At 40.6% G+C, this 18,161-nt stretch overlaps 1 protein-coding gene across 1 annotated transcript in view; it reads left to right on the forward strand.

Moving 5' to 3' along the window:
- The window catches only part of man1a1 (mannosidase, alpha, class 1A, member 1), a 163,340-nt gene that overhangs the window by 41,198 nt on the left and 103,981 nt on the right, over positions 1-18,161 (forward strand). The window lies entirely within an intron of this gene.

An 18,161-nucleotide genomic window follows, 5' to 3' on the forward strand; every position in this document is an offset into this window, starting at 1 on the left:
ATATTGTCAGACCTACAGTATTGACCCTGTGCACGAGAAAATGCTAACTTCCTGGTTTGAGACCGGATGTGGGGTTGTACATTTCCGGTAGCTTTACTTTGCGGTCAATCGCTACTGCGAAGATATACTCCAAAATTGATGTCCACAACTCGAAAACGGAACGATCGCGTTAAGTTACAAAGAGCAGAAGGTGGGAACACTCACCACTGTTGTGTCATAAAAATCTAATGATCAATTTTGACGTTTAAAGAGTTTAGATCGATCAGTTGTTTACATCACTAAACACAAGCAGAACTGCAGCAGAAGACACATCGTCCACATTCAGAAGCACATCTCTGTACAGTGACTGGTCTTATGATTTAAACAGGCAAATGTTCAGCATTCAAACTACAGGTGAACAATAGTCAAACCAGATGTTTCCCCGTTATGTCGATATCAGCTAGTCAAGTTCACACCTACATGTTAACAAACCGTGAAAAAAAGCCACACAAAAAATTTATGATTGCTGGTAACGGTTTCTATACATTAGTATTTACGAAGGGTATGTTGTGACTTACCTTCAAAATTACAGCGGTCCCTCGCTACAACGCGGTTCACCTTTCACCTCGCTGTTTCGCAGATTTTTCAGTGCAAGTTTGCATGCTTTTTTACGTCCTGCGTCCTGATCGCTGCAGACGATCTCCTCCGTCTCTCCTGTACAGTACAGAATCGCTGCATCTATCGCTAGCAGTGTGACTCTGAAGTGCAGTGCTGTATGTCCACGATGTCCACGAAACGTTTTGCACCGTCAAAAAATAAAATTGGCTACTTGATTTCACCTATCGCTGGTTATTTTTAGAACATAACACCCGCGATAAACGAGGGACAGCTGAGAAATATAACATTTAAATCCATTTTCTCTTTTCCCCTGAGGCGTGGGGGAAAAATATCAACAAGTCGATGAACATCATTTACAGATATATTGGGTAAATGCCCGAGACATCTATAGAAATGTAAATCGCCGCTTTATTTATTTATTTGCTTAACTTGTTTTGGACCATAAACAGGGCGCGAATAGGACACCGGAAACAAAGCTCCCCACAGGAGTTTCCGCACCGGAAGTAGCATATGCTAACGTGCACATAGTCAATTAGAGATAAAACACAAAGAGACAATCACCTCAGACCAGAACTCTGTAATGCCTCTTATTTTTTTCATTTGTATTTAGAAAAAAGACCCAGAGCCAATTTTATCCTATTAGTTTTTGTGCAAAATTTACCATATACATTTTTGAGTTATTGCCAGAAATATTGTCAAAATTGTCACATGTAATCCTGACCTTTGACTATCAAAATCTAATCCAAATGAACACAAAGTAGTACAGTGATAGTAAATGTATATATATTGCCCCCTTTAAGATTCAGATCACAAGGTCCTTAACATCAAATGCAACCCCAGAAAAAAACAAAACAAAACCCCACAATGAAACTGAATGTCCCAGTGCCAGTTTAAAAAGATGAGTCTTCAGCTGCTTTCTGCTCGAGTCTGTCGTAGACTGGAAGGCAGAGAATACCTAAAATTGCAAATTCCCTCTAATCTTTAGTTTCTTAGTGTACATTTGGGGATTGATAACAAGCCCTGATCAGACCTAAGAGCTGCGAACATATCGCTGCACAGATCTTGGCTGCGTTTAGCTGGACTCAGAAAGACAGTATACTGACAGTATCCGGTCGTTAAGTCTGAGGTCACTAGCCGTGTCTGGGCCTAAACTCTGCTGCAGGTCCATATATCAAACGATCACTATGGCATTACTGAGAGTTGAAAAACTGTCTAAAGTCTTTCATCTTTAATAAAATGATCAGCGTTCTGCTCTACCAGGTGTAACAATTGAGTTTAACATCCATGAAAACGGAATTTATGACATTTAACAGAGTTAGAAGTTAGCAGGAAGTTAGCTCGCTAGCTTCCATCTAAATACAATATAGCATGTCCTTACTGCAGGGTTTTGGAAACTAATTAAAACGTACAGCTCTGCTATCACTTCCAACATAAATGAAGACAGAAGACTAAACAGCAGTGACATTTGTAGGGTTACTGAAGTTTGGCTAGCTGGTATATAATGATGTGCTACGTGACCGCTAGCGACACAGCTATGTTAGCATAATATAAACAAGCTAACTTTTTTTCCACTCGATAAAAGTTAACGTGAGTGTTCTCAGTGGTCAGGAACAAATGTAATCGCATGGCAGGATGCTGTAAAAGGACCAAACTTCAGCCAGGAGAACAACTGAGATAATCCATCCACAATACGAGGTTAGTCATTCATATACTGCTGCATGGGCTGGGCTGTAGTTACATCCTAAGGTTTTAAAAACTGAGCTTAAATAAATGATTAGCGGTAATAAAAGCCGAGGGAGGTCAACAGTGATCACTGACTGTTTTAGGAGCTTTTTGAGATTAAATAGAAGAAAATACAAAACATTAAACATGTTAACAACACAAAAGCCATATTAAACGCAGACTACTTTACGCCCGGAAGTAGGATTCGTCATGTCACCCCTTAATGACCGGATACTGCTACTGGTGATAACACATTTAAAAATAGGGATATGATAATATTGCAAACAATCCAGTGGCAACACAGTTATAGTTACATCCTCACTACTAAGTTCATCACAGCTCTCTTCTCTTGATTGATACCACTTTAAAAAAAAAATTCTTCATTGTAATCTTTCAATAAAAATGGTCATTATCTATACTGTATATTCTTTTAGCCATGATAGTCATACAATTAAAATTTGAACTGTAACAGCTTTACTAATGTTAATGTTATTAAATGGAAGTGAAGCATACATCATTTCTGCAGGTGTTTGTGTGAGCTGTGTCTGTATGCGCCACGATAACTTTAATTAATTGCGACCGATTGAATAAACGGGAACGTGTGTGTTTTTAATTTAAGATATTTCTCTCGTTTGTCCTAATAACCCCAGGGTGTTGGTTTGGAGTCCTTTAGCTGTGCATATGTAGGTGGTGTATGACGGTTTAGTGTGGGTCTGTATTGTGAGCTTTTGATAAGATGACAGCCCCGTGTGACAAAGGTAGCTGGGCTTCTTCTGCTGATAAGGTTGACGCCACGATACTCTCTAGCTTGATCTGGTTTGAAGTTTTCCTGCACTCTTGCATTTTTTTTCTTTAAAAGTTGCCCTCTAATGTCACGGTGCAGTGAAGGCTTTTCATTTTTAATTCCCTTGATAATTTCAAGTAAACTCCCTGTAATTAAGAAAAGAATGAATGTTAAATGGGTCTGTCAGCTGAGTGGAAGGAAACTGAATAATTGAAGTGTTGTTTAAACTGATATAAATTAATTATTTTTTCACTCAGAAGCAGCTGTAAAAGCTGTAAATACAACAGTGACGTGTAGATTTAACATCTAGTGGGTGTTTGTCAGTTTGCCCTCTTCGTTCCTAGGGTGGTGTAAAGCTTTAACAATCAACCTGTATCCCCTCCCGTCAGATCTATCTGTTTTGGGGCAATATTTCCAGTTGTTGGTATATAAAGCGGACTATGTTATGTGGATCCGGTACATAAGTAGGACAAGCTATTGCGTACATTTAGTACTACTTTTCCTCTATATATTTTGAGGTTATTTTCCCTTAATATTGGCTTTAAAAATCAAAGCTAGGAGCAAAAGATGCTAATATACTCTGCTGAGCTGAGACTAACCAGAGAGATTACATAAGGAGACGACATGGCGCTCAAAGATTCCTGACCTGGAATCTATGGGAGGATTTTGCAGCGGAGATGGAGGGAGAAGTCTAACTTCATGTGAAGGTGGATTTAAAAAACAAAACTTTTTAAAACCTTATTTTGGGGGACACCCAGCAAACTTTTGAAGAAGTTTTCATCGACGGATTCTATACATGCAGTTTTCAAACCCTGACGACAATTGAAATAAATTCAACTTAACCTAGAATAAGTGCCTGAGGTAGTTTAATGGCTGCTGGGTTGCCTCTGGAAGGTCAGCCGGTTTCATAATATATTGAGGAATTATTCCACTGTTAAAAATGTGAGACAGTGAGAGGGGTTTTTTGTAATTGTAATTGTAATTTCCTATTTGTTTTAAATAAAATAAGTTGTACTTCCTCAGGAATGATATTTTGGCCAACGAGTGCTATTTCTGAATGAGATAAAAACCTGGTACAGTTGTGAATATTACTGCACCACTTGTCCACAACTGTTTTGTTCTGTTGCATTACAGTTACAGGAGCTGTGGTTAGTTCGCTTTTTTCCTGCACACAGTTTTATGCAGAGTATAAAAAACAAAGAAAGTGAGGTTTTCTTGCTCCTGCTAAGCAGAACTTCAGAAAATTTTCTGTTCTTTTCTGTTCTGTTAGCAAAAAAGACAACCAGAGATTGGCTCTTATTTCAATATTTGGCCGGAAATATAAATCGTAGCATATCAAATGTAGACTCGGCCCCGTAAGACAGTGTTTTTAATTTTAGATTATGCCACTTTGAGTTTTTGCCTCAAAAACCCCTCAAAGTCTTTTTCAGTACACAGTCAGGAAGATTCCAAGCTAATTTTTAATGATTGCCTTCTTATGTTTAATGAGGAAATTCAATCAGCTTTGTGTAAATTTCATCTACAGTTTCATTACTGAAATTTATCAAACGTAAACGTAGGGCTAGGGAGGAAGCTGCTGTGTGAATATTAATTGTCAGATCACCTCTTAGAGTTGGTCTTTCTACATGTTTCTCTCTTTCTCTATCCGTCCCTGTGTCTGCGTGATAGAAAAGTAAATAGGTTTTAGTTGGTTGCTCCAGTAGACCCACTTCCATCAGTAAATAAGACAGCTCGGCCCCAGGGCCTTGTCACTGCCTTTTCCAGCTCCTATAGAACATGATGTAGGACGATGATATTAGCCTGACCTGAAATATTATGCAATGAAGTCACACACCTAAGGTTGCTTCCATGATATATACGCTTACTTGGATTGCTGAGTCAAACTAGCCAGGAGAGGTGTCAATTAGAATGATGACAATGTCCTCTCAAAATCAACAATAAGAGCACAAGAAGTATTACGAGACCTACTCCGTGTTTTCCTCGAGACAGGATTTAAAGGATTATAAATTACTCATGGTTATTCTTTGCCTAATACCACTTAATGTTAATGTACTTTAGAGTGTTGCGTAAGCGTGACAACTGTCAGAGGGATAAAAATGAAACTTCCAGCTGCCCGTTTTATTTTGGTGGTGTTCGACTTTCTGGCTGAGAAATTGTCACAGCCGGTTTGAAACTAACGGTGGTTTAAACCTTTCCGATTGTCCCATTTTTAATAAATGTTAGGACTGCAACTTTAAATGATTGTAATATTGTTCTGCCTCCAAAATCTTTATTAGCCATCCATAATATTGTGTATGGTGCTGTCAAAGCACAATATAGATCATTGTTCAGGAGTTAAAAAAAAAAAAATACAATAAATTGACATTCTGATCCTTTTTTGTGAGTTGGGCTCATGTAGGTCTAAATATGTGTTTTTGAACAGTGCGATGGCTTGGATAACGCACATTTTATTTCTGTCAAGCTGTTCAGTGGAAGAAGCCTCCAGATGGGTTGGTTCTACTTTGGGGAAAGTTGGATGCGTCTCCTCTGTGGTCACTCCCTGAAGCAACAAAACTCCTTGGTCTCAGACGCCAGCTGTGCTGTCAGCTGTTTCCACTGTATCGAATGTGTTTGGCTGGATGTTGTGGCACTTTTGGGATATATTGCAGTGCTTTTGTTTGTCCGCGTAAAAATCGTAGTGTACAAAATCTCAAGAGCTTGAAAAAAGAAGGCAACTGGACTTCTTTTCTCTTGTGTAGTTGTTTTGGATGATTAACCTCAGGTATGTAATACCACAGAAAAACAGTCCACAGAGTTTTGTGAAGACGTGTCAACTCTCATCCAACCCAAAAGACCAGGCCTCTCGGTCTTCTGGGGACCTTTGATAACACTGCGATGGCTTCTGCAGTCTTTTATGCAGTGGTCTGCTGGGAGGTGGCAGCACAGAGAAGGGCAGGAAAGAACTTGTAGACTGAAGAGGGCCAGCTCTGTCCTGGCCTGTCCCCCAGACTAGACCGCAGAGGAGGAAGGGGGAATGAAGTTTAGCCAACCTAATGTCCATTATGGACAACACCTCTCATCCCTGCATGAGACTGTGGGGAGGCCCTGAGCACCTCCTTCAGCAGCAGATTGTTATAGCCATGGTGTAGGACAGAGCAATCAGACATAGGATAAACACCTGCTAAAAATATGTGTATATATTATAATTCCCACTGCACTTTATGCACTATAAAGAATGTCAGTAACAAGGTTTTAGTGCATTTTTGTGTACATAGTACAATTTACACATTGTAAAAATTACTTTTGTATTGTATTTTATTGATTTGGACTTTTAGGAGTTTTTATTTATAGATTTTGTATTGTTTGTTTTTTTTATATTATCTCATTCACTGGGTCTTTATGACCCTTCCACTGCTGTAAAAAGTCTATTTCCTCAGTGTGGGAGTCTATATCTATACCTATCTATCTATAGCAGAAGGTGAAAAGCCTTAAGAGTGTTAACCAAGATAAAATCATAGCCAAAGAGCACTGTAGAGTTGTCTGCACAGATCTCAACTAACTCATTCAAACACCTGAAAAAGACAGCACAAACTGGAGTGTAATTAATGAGCGAAGGCCAGGAAAAACAATGCAACAATTGCTAACGTGAAGTGGCCAACATCGGCTCGGACGTCCACGAGAACGAGCCTGTACAGCACATTAGCACATCCATTCAGCTCACAAAGACACACTGGAATCACCGGTGCAGTCGCATTCCATTTAGCCAGCTTTTGGCAAAAGCTGTGTTATCTCTTCATGCAGTTACTTTTCCAAAGTGGTAATACCTGCACTGTGTGCAAAGGACAACAGAGGAGACGTAGAGGAATCTCACTGCTGTCAGCCACTTTGCTGCAAGTTTTATTCACATTGATTTCTAAAGATTAATTAGCATAATGTATGAATGTAGCATATTACGGCAGCGTTTTTGGTACAGTTTGCTTATAAATGTACTTTGTTTTTCATCTAGGACTTGAATATTGCTGAATTTGAGTGAATATGGAGGGCCGGTTTTGTTTTCATGCAAACATTTAGACAGATTTGAATATGTGAAAGGTTTCTTCTTACATGGCGGTGCATTAAAAACATCAATGAACATTCATGATCTCAATATTTAACAAAGTAACCATGATTATCATTTTTGACGTAATCAAGTATTATTATTATACTTGCACCGCATAATATTTGCAATATGCAGCAAATCTTCCTCCGTTCTTTCAGCAGCTGTATACAAAATGTTTGTAAGAATTACATGATGCATGGAGGTGCTCGGGATAAACTGGGAATAAGCTGAATTCTTTCCCAGGCTGGGAAATTTACCAGTTGCCACATATCCTCCTAAAATATTGGCAGACTACTGTGTTTATATTCTAAGCCCTCTACTTTGGCAGACTACCAACAGTGATTTGGATATTATTTATCAACCAACATTACTAAATCTTTCTTAACCCGAACACTTTAACAAGAAAGAGCCAGAAATAATGAGGCGGATCAGGGCCACTTCTGAGCTTGTATTAGCATATAGCATATAATTAAATAGCCCTGCCCATGTCTTTCCATTTGTGTAATACAGTTGCTCTCTCCACACAAAGCGTCTTTTAATTTAGATAGTGTTAAAGGGAAGCCAGTATTTAAGACATTTTTTAAAAGGTCAAGATGTTGATGAAGTGACTTGAAATGTGTGGTCGAAAATGGCCTCTTGAACAGAGGGCAGCGTAGAGGAGCATCGCAGATTGATTTCATATACTGTTGCAAATGAACTGCTTCAGTTTTGGTTTGAAATTAAAAATGACTTTCAGTAAAAGTCTATTATTATCACATTTAAATGCAGGTTTCCATTAGAATGATTACTGAATTTCACAACATTGACTCTCTAATGTTTTCATCCAGCGTCTAGACTGCAGCAGCGGCTTTTCATCATGGTGCAGCAATTTCAGTCAGAAGCAATATGTCAGCTGCCCACTTTTCAGCACTGATCAATAAATACAAATTGTGCAGCTCACATGTGATTTGCTTAGCTGCGTAGAGGCTGTCTCACAGTGGCATTTTGGATGCCATTTCAATACAACTGTTCAGAGCTGAGTGATTAATTTCATAAATGTGCGCCGTCTCATCTGTCTCAATGTAGGTAACAGTAGTGCTGCTCCGTGGCAGGAATTTCAAGTCACCCTCTTCGCCTTCATCCGTCTTCTCCACGTGTTTTTTTTAAATGGTTTTGAAAAAGAACAACACTGGTGCTTTTGAGCAAATATCTTAAAACATAGCCGAGACCGTTTCAGCTCCTGTCCCATGAGATGCTGTAGATTCAGCGTGTTTGCTAAAATTAAATACAGCCCGAGGCATTGATGGCATCCCTCTCTCATCCTGTCATTTCCACTCCAACTCTTCCGCTCGTAGCACTCACCTCAGCTGTTTATAACCAGCTTATTGCGTTTGAGAGTCACCGACAAAGAACAGGTACAGGCAGGCACGTCTACATTTCCAAATCCAGAGGGAGGGTCACACCCTGTCGTAACTTTGGAGTTCGCTAGAAGGCACAGCAAGCGCACTTCTTTTATTCATCAACTTTCACAATAATTCCCACGATGTTTCGTTTTGGAAAAAAGAAATCGATGTTTCTGTTTAGCATCACCTATTTTCATGAGTTTACCTCGTGTGTGTGTGTGTGTCTGTGTGTTTCTTTTATTAATTATATCTGGCTGAAAAAAGGGCGATCGTGGCTCAAAGAGTTGGCAGTTCGTCCTGTAACCGGAAGGTCGCCGGTTCGAGCCCCGGCTCAGACAGTCCTTGGGCAAGACACTTCACCTACCGCCTACTGGTGATGGCCGGAGGGGCCGATGGCGCGATATGGCAGCCTCGCTTCTGTCAGTCTGCCCCAGGGCAGCTGTGGCTACAACTGTAGCTTGCCTTCACCAGTGTATGAATGCGAGAGTGAATGAATAGTGGAATTGTACAGCGCTTTCAGGGCTCCGAAAAGCGCTATATAAATGCAATTCATTATTAAAAAGAACGCCACTGGTGGTGAAAATGCCCAACTAGCTTTCCATAATCTCTCAGTTCCATTTATAGGATTATGCATTCCAGGATATTTTTGTGCATTACACAGACACAGACATCTTGTAGCTGTCCTTTAAACTTCCATCATTAAGAGCTTTTCCCCCCCCCATCCTAATTCTGATGACTAGAATATGGAAAATGTCCCCTGGAAACTGAATTATCGCCTTATTAAGTTTCTCCAGATCATCTAGAGCTCATTTGGATCTGGATTTATCGACCCCAGCCTTCAGCTGTACCCTGACTCCTGTTAGACATCATTGGATTTAATTTAATCTCAGCCCCATTATAAGCCAATTATCCTGAGGTGAGTCTTGTACCGGGACATGACCTCAGTGTCTTCAGTGGTAGCAGAGAGCTGGAGTCTGATAGTCATATACGGTATGTTATTATTCTGTATAGTAAAGATCATTTAATGTGATACTGAGCACAGATATGGTGGGTGGATAGCAACTTTTTAGGCCATATCTACTCAAAAAAGGGGGAAAAAAACCCCAGTCCCACACAGACTCCTCTGGTTTCTTTTGGAGCGTACAGCAGTGGCTCCAGTAATGATGTTTGTGTTGCTCTGAGTGTCTGTGTGGTTTCCTCTCTTTAATTGACAGCGCTGACAGGCCACTGGTTGTGCTTCACATCCGCCAAACAAGCTAAAGCGAATTGTTTCCCTGTGGCTTGCCTCTCATTTCAGCCGAGGGCCAGGACGGGAATGCTCTCATGTGTTCAACCGACAGAAAACTCAAACGGGGAGTGTGTGTTGTTGTTTTTGTTGTTGTTGTTTTCATCCCGCCCATCTTTTGACTATGCCACATTAAAGGTCATCTGTTCTTGGCGAGCGAGAGTAAAAAAAGCGAAAATCTTTAAGTTGAGTGCGTTATCTGGTCATGTGTACGTGCGCGTGCGTGTGCGTGTGTTTGTGTGTGTCTAAGAGCTACACTGCCATCTGTCTTGTATAAGCTTTTGGCTGTTTTTGAAAACACCTGAAGATCTGACTTTTTGCAGATGCTGTTAGACAAGGAGATCTAAATCAACAGTGGGCTATATGTCTCACAGTACAGTTCAAATTTCTTTCTCTCTATCCTCAGCCTGCTCCCCTTTTCTACTCGGGGCTAGCTAATTCACATTGTCCTCTGACAGCCTCTTCAGGTTCGTTATTTGCTGGACAGTTGGATGGATCCATTGCCACAGGCAGTGTGAGGAAGTAAAAGGCTTGTGTGTCTCCTTGTGAGACACACGGGCTTTGCAGTGGGGGTTATCTGCTTGGCCCTGCCTGCAGTGCTTTGAAAGCCCATTGGATGAATGGCAGGGTTTGCCACAGATGCTGCCAGGGTTTTGTGATGGTTGTTTTTCTTTGTGTTGTTTTTCCTTCTTGTCTCCCGTGGCCCTCTACTTCTCGCCAGACCTCTCAATGGCTCAAATGCTTCTCGTAGAGTGATGCTTCAGCTCCTCGTATCAGTTACGTGACAGTAGAAATACCCATTTGGCGTAAGCCTCTTCCTCGACTCATTTGATCCCAAATGCCAGGTTTATGTTGCATTATAAACAGCCGTTATTAGCACTCAGTAGCACAGTGATCACAGAAAGAACAATGGTACTTGTAGTCTCAATTTTCCCTATTTAATGGGCATACGCTTTTAATGAGCTGCTCCCTTTAAGGCTCGCCACAGCAAATCATCTGTCTCAATCTCACCCTGTTCCCAGCATCCTCTTCTGTAACACTGCCCTCTTCATGTCCTCTTTCACTATGAATCTTCTGTGACTGTCCTCTTTTCCTCCTGCCTGGCCGCTCCATCTTCTTTCCTCAGTATATCCTCATCTCTGCACTTGTCCAAACAAACTCAGCTTTGCCTCTCTGACTCTTATCTCTAAAACTGTTCAACCTAAACTGTTCCTCTGATGGACTCACTTGCAATCCTGTCCATCACTTGCAGTAAAAATCTTAGCATCTTGAATTCTGCACAATTCTCCATACATCATAGCAGGTCTCCCTAGCATCTTGTAAACTTCCTATTTGAATCTCGCCGCTATCCTTCTGTCACAAATGACCCCCTACACTCCACCCACTCTACCCTGCCTCTACTCTCTTCTTCGCATCTCTTGTGTAGTTGTTTTGGATGATTAACCTCAGGTATGTAATACCACAGAAAAACAGTCCACAGAAAAGCACAATAGCTCTCCTTTAGTGGTTAACACATCCACCTGACATGCAAAAGATCCCTGGTTTGCGATCTGTGCCAAATCAAATATGCTGATTCATCTGCTGTGGCGACCCCTCGCAAATAAGGAAGAAACTTTTATAATAGATCTTTAAGGTTTTCCTATAGTCGCTACAATTCTATATACCAGCACATTTTGCTCACCTGGGTTTGATTATTATAGCTTGAAAGCAATTTTATGTGCCTCTGCTGGTTTTCTGCTCCAGCTGATTTGCTGAGCAGTATTTCCTGTTTCTTTTCTGTGAATGTTATATGAGATTGAGCAAGTCTTTGGCTGCAGTAAGCTTTCTGCCAGAAAAACTGATTTTGGTTGTTGGTTTAAATCCAGCACAGATGCCTGTTTAGCCCCGGTCTGTTGTATCATTAAATGTCTTCCAGCTGGCTTTTCCACTGGCTTTTAAAAAAAACAACAAATATACTTTGCCCTTGACTTCAATGTGCCTTTTGTTTATGACACAAATGAGTCCGAGCAATACAGTTAATTAAACATTAAATTATCTAAATATCTGTTTGGCTGCTCTGTACATTTCATGATGCTTATTAGTATTTTCCCACATTTTATAGATGATTTTATAGACCACATGCTCTGTGGTTAAAATTTGATGGCGTTCACAGAGGAGAAGGTGAAAAAAAAAGAAAGAAATACACCTGCAGTTCAGCATTGTGGGATCATTTCTCTTCATCTCTAACCATAAATAAAAAGGAGAGGAACTTCTTCTGTTTTCAGATCACACCCTGCAATATACAAACTGTCTGATGCAAGGTCAGGTGCGAAGAAATATTTTTTAGGATGGACTAAATAATTCCACCCATGCTGTATTAAGCAGAAGGCTACACCACAATAGGGATGATTATATCAGTGCTGAAATGACTTTCAGCCTTGAATGCAGCAGCCTTGTGTGAGAATAGACCTCGGATATATTTCGGGGATTAAAATGTAATAAGAGGCCAGACTTTCAAGAGCTGGGAGTTTAAACCAAATGTTTACAGGGTACATCAGTTAAGTGAGGCGAGCTGAAAGACTCGGCGTTGAACTGTGCTGATAGTCTGCAGTTACTTAATGTAGCACTGTGTCAGTGATTGTGTGGTCCAGATGGGGCAATTGAGCTGTGTTGGCAATGAGAGAGAGACTTTGTACTTTACTTTTTCATACTTGAAACATTACAGTCTATTCAGTGCGAGAACTGGTTAATTTCCATCATAAAGGGCAAAGAACTTACCTTGCTACACTAGCATATAGTGGACATAGATCAAGTAAAACAGCATAAGGCTTTAACATTTGTCTGGTTCATCATTACTTTTTGTAGCTTTATAGGTTGTTTTGTATGTGTAAAATCGATAATAGAAACAGTGTTTGTATTGAAAACCAAAATAAAATCCCTTGTGTTTAGGCCTGGTGGGCCACCGGGCTCATAATACCCTGACAAAAACCCTCACAGGTCCACAGAGCTGGCTCCCCACAGTGCCAGAGTGATGCCGCACAGCAGCATTTCAAGTCAGAGCTTTTAACAAACCTTTTGAAAGGTTATCTTGCCAGCACTGTTTTATTTTCTGGGATTTTACAATCAAATCAGGAATGGCTTCAGGAATCACTGCATTAGTTTGCATGACAGACTTTAATCTTTAATCATACTTAATATATATATATATATCATATATTTTTACATATATATTAGCTGCAGGGCAGTAGAACGCAAACTCACACATCAGATGTTCCATCATAACATCCATGATCGCATGTGATGCTGTTCTGCACGCTGTTGAATAAAGTGTGTATGCACTGCAGCCAGAAACCTCTGGTTTCTCTTTCCTCCCACCCTATACTCTCTTACAGCCCTGCTGTGTTGCTAGCAAGGCTAAAAATAATGTCAAGTCATGAAAGCTTATGTTTTTGGTGTGTTTCTATTTCCAGACAAGTCATTTAGTTGGTTATATAGTTTGACATTGAGTCCTGGGCTGCAGCTTCGGCTTCCACACAGCACTGTGTGTGTGTCTAAATCAGATATTCAATCTCGATAATTGAAATGGATGGAGTAATTCTGCTGTGGCCTTCCCTCAGGTTTTTGGGGTGGGTGGGTTGGTGTGTGTGTGTGTGGGAGGAGGAGGGGGATGGAGTTGTATTTGGTGTTGTCTGAAATGATGTAGATCACACTCTGCACAGAGGTGGGTGGGGCGCAGATAAGGGAGCACCGCTGCAGCTGAAATCGGGGTATCCATCACGCCGATGGACACCCCTTGCAGCCCCGTGTTGTAAGAACTCATCTCCTGAGCCTTTGTTATAGAACCTGGAGCCTGCCTCCACATTAATTAATCACACACACAAAGACACACACTCTCAAGCAGCTCAACAGCAAGCCGTCTCACCTGGGCTTTGCACGCCCGCAAGGCCTAGAACAACTAACACAACGTGAGCGAACACACACAAACACACACACGTTTCCTCAAATCTGTCTGATACCTGGAAGTTCTCAGGCCTGAATTAAAGAAGCGGCCAAACAAAATTTACTGTGCTTGGTGTTATCACAGCTTTCCTTTAAATCCTTCCTTTCTGTATCAGCATTGCAGTTTTCAACACACACACGCACACACGCACACAAATGAAGGGTGGAAATGCCTTTCACTGTAACCTTGACAAAATGTGTTGACGCTCGAGTATCTGGCAGCTGAAGTCAAGAGGTTAATGTACTTTGGGATGTGTGTGTGTGTGTGTGTGTGTGTGTGTGTGTGCGTGTGCGTGCATGTGCATGCACACACATGCTTTTTGCCTACGATAACACGATTAGCCAAAGGCTTAGCCATCACTTTTCCTCACCTCCCCTCTGCGACCACCCAGAAAACTCGGTGTAGACTCAACGTTGACATGCTAGTTGGGGCTAAATGGGATCACCAGCAGGGCTGCGGGTGTTCAGATCAGGATCAAATTGCAGGATTAGGGATCAGCCCTGGAATTTGCATTACATTAATATTAGGATATGGGACGTTGTATCTTGGAAACATTGTTTTGCTGAAAAAAAGCAGTGAGCTGAGGAGAAAAATTCAGAAAAGGATTTTTTTTAAAGACTGAATTTTCATAATATGAAAGCAGTCTTCAGGTCTGTGACACTTTGGCTGCTGTCAGTCTGTAGAAGGCTGAGGCTGCTATTTTTGAGGCGAAGCTGCTGAGTCAGGGTGTTATTTCCGATATTCATTTATCTCTACTGATAGAACTGGATGTGTTTCTGCTGGGTGCTCGTTTATATGTATGAAAGTTTTAAAAAGTAGGTAATCTGGTTTGGATGATGATATAGAACCGATGCTTCTCATGTGAAGCAATTGGCACCTAAGGCTGCTCGATCACAGCAGCACACTATCACAGGTTATGCTGTATTATCAGAGACAGATTGTATGTAACTGCCAACTTGACCCAAGTCAATCACAGGGCGGTCTCCACCCGGAAAACCACCAAACTTTGCTTAAAAACCCCCAAAACAATTTCTTTTTTATTTAAGTGGATTTCTCAGAATTTTAGTAAGCGAAGTGAACTAAAAACAAACTAAATGAAAAATATAATAATAATATGAGCTGAATTAAAAATGCCTCGGTGGGGTGGTGGTGGGACTTAAATGAAGGTGTAAAACTAAAGAAAGGGAATGAAGATAATTATTGCAAAACATAATGAGGCACAATTATTTCATCGGGATTATCTCGTTTTAATAATCAGTAACTTTGCAGCATGCTGTTCCCTGGCAGTTCTCATTTACTTTTGAACATATAAGTTAATTGTTTTTGAGTCGCTGATTTATTTCTAAACACAAAGGAGGTAACATGCAGCGAAGGTTTGTGTTCCAGATTTGACCTGGGTTGTTGCAGATATATTTATGGCTGCTCGCATTGCGTCATTGCATTAATCACTTACTTTCTAACTGCTCCGGGGTGTTCATTAACCCTCCACATGCACCGTGAACTTAATTTTACCTGAAGGGAAAAGTAATTATTCCAGGCTGTGGAGGTGTGGGCTCAAGCTGGGCTTTTGTCCTCCTCGAAATTATCAAAAATGCAGCAAATTGTGACGTGGTGATGATCAATTAATCAGGTGGCAATTGCCAATCATAAAAACAAGATAACTGGGATAAAATAATTACTTTTTTGGAGTCATTCTACTGAGTTGACTAATCCAGCGGTCCCCAACCTTTTTTGCGCCACGGACCGGTTTATGCCCGACAATATTTTCATGGACCAGCCTTTAAGGTGTCACGGATAAATACAACAAAATAAAACTAGTACCGGTACCGAAAAAAAGAAAATTTATTCATAACACACGTGAAAAGACCAAGGAAAACCGAGTAAACGATAAAAACGATAACAAAATAACTCTGAAAACCGATAAAAACCCTGAAAACTATACATTTCACACCTGAGCCTCAACTCTCGCGGCCCAGTACCAAACGACTCACGGACCGGTACCGGTCTGAGGCCCGGGGGTTGTGGACCGCTGGACTAATCAATCAATTTTACATGCAACCATTTCCTTTACAGTACCTTTTGCCACTTCTTAAAAGCCCCTGACTTTTTCCTTCCTATTTACTTGTGTTTTTTTTATACATTTGAATGATATTTAAAGCTCAAAAAACACACAAGGTTTACCTTAACAGTGCATCAGATTTTGAGGTCCTCGGTGGAAGGACAAAGCCCTTGTTTTTCCAGTGCAATTCAAGGGGAAAGTTGACACCGTGGAGTAAAAATCTTCAGGCCAAAAGGCACCACAGATTGAGTCAAATTTTATGTGACCTGTAGTTCTAGAGCTGACTTTATTTTGGGAGGGCACATTTGCTTCACAGGGCTACTGTGATATAATCTGCTGCTCCACGCTGGGGTTGGATTGTGCACAACAATGAGCTCTGAATAAGTGTGAAAGGCAGACGGGAAAGCTTCATCAAGGAGTTTAGTGTGACCCAGAGCTGGAGGCCACAGCTGGCTGTTGAGGTCACGCTTTGTGTTCAGTGTGTTGATGGTGTAATCCACATGACACATACTCCAGCAAGAGGCCGAACATGTATGTAGATGTTGCATTATCTTTTTCACTTAAAATATAATATTTTAGTTCAAGTGATGAGTTTGAACATGGAGAGCTTTTCATAGCCTAATAAATTACTACTCTAGTCATACTATCTAGTCCACAAACTCTGGCATTGCTGCTCTACTTTTCAGGCCCAGATGTTGCAAAGCTAAATGTGACATTTTGGCCCTTTTTTCTCAGCTAGGATTACGCTCCCTCATAGTTATCTGCTCAACAGAGCGATGTTTCTTTTGTTTTCATCAAATCTGAACTATTTTCCTGTGTGAATGAAGTTGTTGCAAAGTTGTTCATCTTTCCATACTTTTACGTTTGAATGAACAGATTTTTTTGCACATCTATACTTGTTGCCATTGTCACGTGGATGACCCATTACTAGAAATGAAAGCCTATACTTTCCAACACTTTTAGCACATCTTAAGGTTTTCACCTTGTGTTTTTTTATCATTCGGACTTTCATGTTATCCCACACAGATATAGAAAAAATACAAATTAGGAATATACTGTATACAGAAATAGGAATAGCTGCATTGCAACATGTGTGCAACGTGTGTATGCAGTATAAATGCAAATGTACTAACATGTGAAGTAATGGGTTATAAATATGTGAAGATATTAGAATATTTTTCTATAATGCTGGGAAATGGATGCAAATGGATTCATGTTGACCGCAAACTGAATAAGCAAGATTTGTGTGTGTGTGTGTGTGTGTGTGTGTGTGCGTCAGTGAGAAAGCAACCACACATTTGTCAATCTCCCTAACTAGTTCAGTCACTCATGCACACACCCACATCACAGATTACAGCTCTGACTTTGCTGCCTGATTGCGTGAAGTGAAGGTTATTTTGTTCTGAATAAGCAAACAATGCATCACTCTCCTGTCCAGCACTCACATCCGCTCACACAGTGCGACAGTGTAGGAAGGGAAGGCATTCAGTTGGTGTTACTGAGTGGTAGAGCACATTCAAAGTTTTCAACTTGGTTAATTATTATGCTGTTAACACTGAATTTCTCCTCCATGTGTGGGTCTGTGTGAGTGGAGGATTAGTGCGGCCTTTACAGGTGACGGATAACGATGCCTTTAAAGTGTGCTGCTTTCTTTTTTACTTCATCCATTATTCTATTTTTTGCTTTTTTCTGTTAGATTAAGGAGGAGGGGGGTAAGAGGTGAACGAGGACACAAAGGAAAAAATAAAACAAGGTGGTGAAACTCTTTAAAACGTGAAGTTAAACACATTGAAGAAGGAGAACGGATTGATGGATGCCTCAATAAAAGACAAGTGGGTGTTCGAAGAGGAGCAACTGGATGGATGATTCACAGGGACAGAAGGATACTGTTGGTTAATGACTTTTGGACCTTCACACTCCCATTTTTCTGTCATCCCTCTCCCATTTATTCTTATTCTCTGTCTTAGTACAGAAGGGTAATCATTCTTGTCTTTGCAGGACACTGGCTCTTTCATTTTTCATTTTTCCGTCCATTTCTCTCTCAATCTTGCTGGGCTCTATAGGTTATCTCAAGAAGGGGCGGGGTTGTAGCCTCTTGCAGTCTTCTAGTAGCATTTGGCAGCATCAGCAAAAGTGAACAGGAACTTTAAATTCTGATTTTCACATGACAACAATTTATTGGAGCCAACCTTCATGGGTAGATAAATCTCAGGACTGTTGGTTGGTGAAGTTTGAAAATTACAGTGAAGATATTGAAAAAAAAGGACCTACCAGC

This window comes from Neolamprologus brichardi, chromosome 15 (genome assembly GCF_056152115.1).
Source record: "Neolamprologus brichardi isolate AB-2024 chromosome 15, ASM5615211v1, whole genome shotgun sequence".
NCBI classification, from domain to species: domain Eukaryota; kingdom Metazoa; phylum Chordata; class Actinopteri; order Cichliformes; family Cichlidae; genus Neolamprologus; species Neolamprologus brichardi.